At 43.0% G+C, this 7,828-nt stretch overlaps 1 pseudogene; it reads right to left on the bottom strand.

The window, feature by feature from the left end:
- Window positions 1-218: 218 nt before the first annotated feature.
- On the bottom strand, window positions 219-5,076 carry LOC103252378 (annotated as a pseudogene).
- Between the last annotated feature and the right edge of the window lie 2,752 nt (window positions 5,077-7,828).

Genomic DNA, 7,828 nt, shown 5'->3' with positions numbered 1-7,828 from the left:
TCTTCCCTGCACATTTCCATGTCTGCCTGGGATGCCTGGAACTGCAAAAATCAACCTGTAGTCCCAGGTAAAATGGCCCAAGGACCAGGCTCATCATGCCAAGGGTAAGAAAATGAAAACATGGAGGTCCTGGTTCTTTGGTGACATTACTAAACTACTCAATTATCAGATTCTAGAGCCACCTTAAAAAAAAAAAAAGAGTTGTCCATTGCTACACCTTAGCCAAGTTCACAGGGGCTGCCAGCAGCATCCGTGGAGAACTTTTTCAAAGGCACAATGGGAGGAATCAGGGGGACGGTATCAGGGAGATAGAGTGTAATGCTGTCCAGGAATAGCAGGCATGGCCCAGGGTACATCAGTTCATTGGGATCCAGTGGGAGCCCCAAGGGTTGAAGATCAGGGGGCACAGCAGCAGCTGGAAGTTTTGGCGGGATGCTGGAGCCCAGGACTCAGAGGTGCAGGCTTGTCCATCAACATGTCATTTGCAAACAGGAAATGAGCCTCAGTGGGAGCTGAGTGCATTGTGCCCACCAAGAGGCCCCTTTTGGCCTGAGTCCCCAGTTCTCAAGGACTGCTAGTTTGGGAATGAAGATCTGGAGTGGACAAAACTGAGGTCAGTGACAGGACCCAGCAGGGCTTCTGAAGGTTGCGGACAGTGGTGGCCCCATAATGGGCAGCAGCCCCTGGAGCCTTTGAGGGACGTGAGCATGCAGAGCACCCACAGCCACAGATGAACCGAGGCGTTGAGCTCAGTGATGTGGGAGGCACCTCAGTCCCAATGTGGTTCTCTTTGGCATCTGGACGTCCCTCCAGTGGTCAGCTCCTGGCTGGCCAGTGCCCTGGGTTCTGTAGGGTCCGCAGGCGCCCAGTCCTGCATTTCCACAGCTCATACCACTCAGGCTGCAGGATGCACACAAACACATCCATGGAAAAGGTCACCCTGGCTTTCACACAGCTACATGGTGAGGCTGTATGTATGGACAGTCATTCATACATAATCCATCTGTCGCGTAGTCACAAAACTGATGGCCTCCGCACAGTTGAAGCCATGGTTGAAGCCAGCATGGTAGCCATAGATAGGGGAGCGTCACCATGAACTCTCTGGCCTCCTGAGTCAGGCGATCAAAAGGAATCCCAGTCTTCTTGAAGACAGTGGGTGAGATGAGGGAAGGTCTCACGGCCCTGGGAAATGCTTGGGAAAAGCTCCCTGACCAGGTGCTCCAGGCGCTGACCCTGTTCTGGGGGCACGGCATATCAAGTTTTGGGCTCCCCGAAGTGCCGGTAGCTGATGCTGTAAAAGTCCATGTCCTCTGTGTGCCAAGCAAATGTGGTCTCCCACATGCCAAAGTATAGGTAGGGTGTGTTGGCACCCTCGATGACAACTCCACATTCCTGCTCCAGCAAGTCCAAAATTGTTCCCAGGTGTCCAAGGTTCCACTGTTCAGTGTTTTCATCAAATAAGGAACACAATTCTTCCAGTATGTTCACTCCAAATCTTCAGTGATAAAAACCAAAATCTATTTTTTTTTAAAAGACATTTAGAAATTTAAAAAAAACCCACAGGTATGAAAATAAAACAGAGAAAGCACAAATAAACCATGCTGTAATAAAATAAAGCACATAACTATAAACCTAGAGGAGATTTTTTAAAATTATAACTTATTCCAACAGAGAAATAAAACAACCCCCCTTCCATCAAAAAAAAAAATCCCAGTTTTTTTTTTTTGAGAAAAGGTAACACCAAGAAAACATTTAAACCAAACTACAGAAAACTTTAGAATAATTAAATTTAAGCAAGAAAAAAAAAATTGAGGGAAAAAAAAAGATTCACAAATTGGGCAGCCCTGGAATCACAGCAGATTCAGAGAGGCTCCCGAGATGCCCCATGGTCAGAGCAAATATCAGGACAGGAAAGGAAAGTTACCTGCAGAAAATGGAATTGAGTTACAGAGACAGTGAGATAGGTTACATCTCAGCGTTTATCTTGTTTAAACACAATTTGAAAAGTTAGCTGCTTCTGAGTGGTTGAAATATAGTGTCTGGGATTGGCTGAGGCTCAGCTATTATTGCGGAAGCATACTCCTAAGTTGAGTTTTCAGTTTGCCTGCCTTCTAAGTTAGGTTACAATTCATCCCTAAGGACTCAAATATGGGAGTAGAGAGGATTGCTCAGGCCAGATTTCAGTTTGATTTAACAGAAACAATAGTTATAATACAAAATATTAATAACAAAAAATATACACTATGTTACAAGTACTTACAAAGGTACAAACCATTTCTTTCTTTTTTTCCATAATTTAAATTCATACATGTAGATATGATTAGATTCACCATTTTCAGTGGGAGGAGGGGAAAGGATGTATTTATCATCAGCTGGATGTGTTAACTATATGTTCCATTATTTAACTGCAAGTCCTGGTGACTGGAATTGCAGTTGTCAGGCATTTTAATAGAATGGACAGTCATTCATTTGTGCAGGGCAGGACATCTTTATACTGGAGCAATCAGGAGAAAACAGGAAACAGCCGAGCACTCTGCACTGCAACATACCACCTCAACAGCTTACCATTACTCACCTGCTACTCAACTGCACCTAGGGCACAAAAATGCATAAGAAGAGATATTAGAGTTATTTGATATACAATCTTTTCAAAAAATCAAGTCTAAAAGTCCTAACATTCAGGATCTACAAGGAATTCAAACAAATTGACTGGGGGGGGGGGATTAAAAAGTGGACAAAGAACATGAACATTTTTCTTTTTTTTTCCAAAATAATATGTACTGTTTTAATCTTTTGGTTGCTTAAAAAAAAAGCCCAAAGTATATACAAGTATGGATGGAAAAATATCTGAAAGAAGAGTCAACAAATGGTTCTAAAAGTCATAAACATTTTAGCTGATGATTGATAAATTTTTACTAATTTATAATTTTTAAAAATCCATGATAACATTTTAGCACAATTAAAAAATAAGTTCGAAATTTCAGAAAAATAGAACTGCGTTCATCCCCTTTCTTTTCTGTTATTGTTTTTTTGTTTTCATAGTATAAAAATAAGACTCCCCTGTTAACATCATGGAATGACCATACATATTTAAAACTCACTTTGCAAAATGGCATAAAAATGATAGTGTAGAAAGGTGTTTACAAGATATAAGCCACAAGGAAAAAGAGAACAGGAGAAAAGTCTACAGCACCTGAGAGATTTCAATAAATTTTGGAGGCTGAAAGTTGCATGGAGTAGTGATAACTGACTTGACAAAGTGGAAGAGGGGCTAACCTAAGTGCCTGGAGGAGACTTAGTACTTGGAGGTGCAGTGTACCATGGAAGGCAGGGATGGGCATCAGGCTAAAAAGGAAGGATGTCTTAAAGTGGCTCACTAAGCTCTTGGACCCTTGGGTCCCCTCCCCTCATAGAACCAGACTGCACTGTACCCTAATAGTACCACCACAAATGCAACCCCTCTATGAAGTCAGAAGTTCCTTCTTTTGATGGCGAGTTGCCATGCCAAAAGAGCTAATCTTGGAAATAAAAAGCATGTTTGAAATAAAACTTTAGTAAAAAGCTTAGAAGATAAAATTAAGAAGTCTCCTGGTTCAGGATTTCTCAGTTTAGCACAGGTGACATTTGGGCTAGAGATATTTGCTGGAAGAGGCTGTTCTATGCATGGTATGGTGAGCAACATCCTGACTTCCACTCGCGGAATGTCAATTTGTCATATTTGTCAATTTCCTAATTTTTCATTTATTTCTAATTTCATGTTATTGTAGCTAGAGTATACACTTCGATTCCAATCACTTTAAATTTATTGGGCCTTTTTTATGTGCACTTGAGAGTCAGAGCATGCCCCTCTTCCCTGTGATGACAACCAAAAATCTCTCCAGACATTGCCACATGTCTCTGGGACAAGAGAGTCAACCCTTTAACCTGGCCCTCTTTTGAGAACCTCAAATTGACATTTTTCAAAGGAAGACATTCAAGTAGCCAACAGATATGAAAAAATACTCAGCCTCTCTAATCGGCAGAGAAATGCAAATCAAAATTACCTAGCACTAGCAAGGAAGGCTATCATTAAAAAATCATAAAACAACAGGTGTTGGCATGGCTGTGGAGAAAAGGGAATGCTTCTACACTGTTGATGGGAATATAAGCTAGTTCAGCCTTTGTGGAAAGTAGTGTGGCATTTTCTCCAAGAACTAAACATTGAGCTATCATATGATCCAGCAATCGCACTTCTGGGAGTATACCCAGAGGAACATAAATCACTCTACCAGAAAGCTACCTGCATACACATGTTCACTGCAGCACTATTCACAGTAGCAAAAAAACATGGAACTAACCCAGATGCCCATTGAAAAGGGACTGAATAAAGACAATGTGATACATCTATGCCATGAAATACTATGCGGCCATAAAGATGAACAAAATCATGTTCTTTGCAGCAACATGGATGCAGCTGGAGACCATCATTCTAAGTGAACAGTCACAGAAACAAAAAACTAAGTGCCACCATGTTCTCACTCATAAGTAGGCCCTGATTACTGGACATGAGCACAAAGGTGAGAACAACAGACAGTGGACACTGCTGAAGGAGGGAGAGAGAGTGAGAGGAGGGATAAGGAGTACACAACCACACACGGGGTACCAGGTCCTCTATCAGGTGGAGAGGGCTCACTATAAGCCCAAACCTCACCTGCACATAATTTACGTAGGTGGTAAGTCCTCACATTCAAAATGAAACAAAATTAAATTAAATTTAAAAATCTTTTCACCTGAAAGTTCTTTATACAAAGTTGGGTGCAGATGACCATTTAGATCTGAAGATAAATTACTTATACAAACAAATTCACACCAACTTTTGTAGCCTTTTACTTTTAAAGAATGAAGGAAATGTTGAGTCAATCTCTTGACAGCTTTAGGCAGTGTGTGATGCCTGTACATGTTTCCTAAAAAGTCAGGAGGCCACAGATTAGGTGACCAATCTGTTTTACTTCAAGCAAAAAAAAAAAAAAGCACTATATAAACAAAAATAAAATTTTACCTCAAATATTCAAATCCAACCATGAAATCTGAAGTCATTTGCCTCATTAAATTATAAGAAATTTGAATAACAGTAACAAAATGACACATAAAATGAATTTTGCCACCTCAGGCAAAGCTTAAAACAAGTAAAAAGTTAGGCAAATATTACAAAATAACCTTTTCAATGGCAAGTCACTTGTTCCAAGGACTCTTCTTGGATGGATTATGTGGTCCTTTTCCCCAAGTCCTCCATTATGTTGCTTGCCCTTACATCATTTTCTTAAGAGGGCACTTCTCCTTTCTCTTCCGGAGACTTGGGGGGATTATTGGATGTAGACCTAGACTTGGATTCTCTCTTGTACACGAGGGAGGACTCCTGCACCTAGAATGGGATCTGGACCATGAACAAGATCTAGAGATAGAGGAGGACTTGAACTTGGATCTTTGTGCAGACCTGAATGTGGAGGTTGCCTGAGAGAGAGGAGGGTGGGGAATGAGACTTTGAGCAGTTGTGGTGAGACAAGCTGTGTGTGGCAGGATTGGCTGTGGCTGAGGCCAGGAGTAAAACCAGCCTGGACAGCACAGTGAGATTCGACTCCATCTCTTTTTTTTTTTTTTGAGTTGGAGTCTCACTCTGTCGCCCAGACTGCAATGCAGTGGCCGCTCCCGGTCACCGCAGTCTCGGCCTGCTGGGCTCCAGCGATCCTTCTGCCTTCAGCCTTCCAAGTAGCTGGAACTATAGGCGTGCACTACCACGCCCGGCTAATTTTTTGATTTATTGTGAAGATGAGGTCTTGCCAAGTTGCCCAGGCGGGTCTCGAACCCGAGAGCTCAGGCAATCCACTCACCTCAACCTCCCAAAGCGCGGGATTACAGGCTGAGCCACCGAGCCCGGCTGACTCCACCTCTTAAAAGAAAAGAAAAGAAAAAGAAAAACCAGGCCTGGTGGTATGTGCCTGTAGTTTCAGCTACTCAGGAAGCTGAAGCAGAAGGATGCCCGAGCCCAGGAGTTTGAGGCTACAGTGAACTATGATCATGCCACTGTACTCCAGACTGCATGACAAAGTGAGACTTCGTCTCTAAAAAATAAAAAATAAAACAGAACTGCCCATTATAAGCTGAGCTCTGTCAAACCTACCAAGTCATGAAGTTGGGTGAGCACAGCAACAATCCATTGTAAGATGGAAGGAAAATGCAATCTGGATCGGGCATAAACAGGGCCAGAGGACACACATTGCACCTGCAGGAACACATGACCCAGACTCCTCCATCACCCACCACAGCTGCACCATTACTTCACCTTCAGTTCAGACTATGACAGCATGGTGGGCCATCCCTGAGGATCAGCTGACAGAGGAGAATAAAGCCTGAGCTTCTTTGACAGAGATCAGCTTAGTATGTGGGTACAAGCCAAAAATGGAACACATAGCCCTACTGCCCCACTCAGAGATGGCTTGAAAGAGTACTGAGGGGAAATTCTCTCACAGGGCAGAGTCTCTGGCATTGCACTTAGTCATCTACTTTATGTGGAAAGAGAAAATTCGAGAGCAGTGGCTCACACCTGTAATCCCAGCACTTTGGGAGGCTGAGGGTTCGAGACTAACCTGGGAAACTTGGCAAGACCTCGTCTCTACAATAAATTAAAAAAATTAGCCGGGTCTGGTGGCATACGCCTGTGTTTCCAGCTACTTGGAAGGCTGAGGCGGAAGGATCACCAGAGCCCAGCAGGTCGACACTGGGGTGGCCGTGAGCATGACACTGCACCACAGCCTGGATGACAAGAGTGAGACTCTGACTCAAAAAAAAAGAAAGAACAAATTAAGGAAAGAGAAGTAGCCTTATGTTAGAATATATAAAGATACATGGGCAGTGGCAAGTGACTTGATTTATTATCAGGAGCCTAGAACAAGTGAGAGTAGAAGACTGGGGACAGAGAAGTCTGGGAAGAGGCATGTGCCTGAGCCTAGGAGAGCTGTTATGAAGTGCGGTGATCTTTGTGCTGCATGATAAGACCCACCATAGAACATTCATCATGGAAGAGGCACTATGGGGAGCCAGCCCGCCAAAAGAGATTTTGAGGGTCCCTGGAAGGTGGGGCAGCGTCGGCGAATATTCTGGGAGAATAGAAGGGAAGAAAGAGACTGTCTAGTGCAGAAGCCGATTCTGTAGTAGGGATAGATATTAAAAAAGCAAGAGGAAGAAAGAGAAAGAAAGAAAGTGGACAACTGTTCAGTGAAATGAGCAGAAGCCGTTTATTGGGAACAAACGTGAGTCTTTTATCCCAAATTTTCACATGTCAAGTCACAAGACTTTCACATGGGCACAAAGCCAGGTAGGTGAGGGACGTCCCCCACCCACCAGGTGTTTCCTTAGGAATGAGGAAGGGCAACCCCAATCAAATCACAAGAGTTTACATGAACACAAAACCAGGTGGGTGGAGGGCATCCTCACCCACCAGGCGTTTTCCTTAGGATGAGAAAGGACGATCTTAATCAAATCACAAGAGTTTACATGAACACAAAGCCAGGTGGGGGGGCAACCCCGCCCACCAGGCATTTTCCCCAAGCATGAGGAAGGACAATCCCAAAATTATCTCACTGTTCCTTATGCTTGGTTTACGTTCCTCAAAAGCAATACAACAGTTTTAATATCATAAAATCCTAATTATCAATAACTTCTAAAACTTATGCATACCCAACACCTAATGACTGACTTAAATCCTAATACCTTTCTATTCTGTGCTAACTTTACGTGTACTATAAAAAAACTCCTAATTGTAGGTCAGACCAGTTCCTAAAGAATGTGGCCC

The sequence above is a fragment of the Carlito syrichta genome, unplaced genomic scaffold (genome assembly GCF_000164805.1).
Source record: "Carlito syrichta isolate Samal-C Ts95f unplaced genomic scaffold, Tarsius_syrichta-2.0.1 Scaffold63326, whole genome shotgun sequence".
Lineage (NCBI taxonomy): Eukaryota > Metazoa > Chordata > Mammalia > Primates > Tarsiidae > Carlito > Carlito syrichta.
The sequence above is the reverse complement of the archived record's forward strand: the minus strand, read 5'-3'. Positions and strand labels throughout refer to the sequence as shown.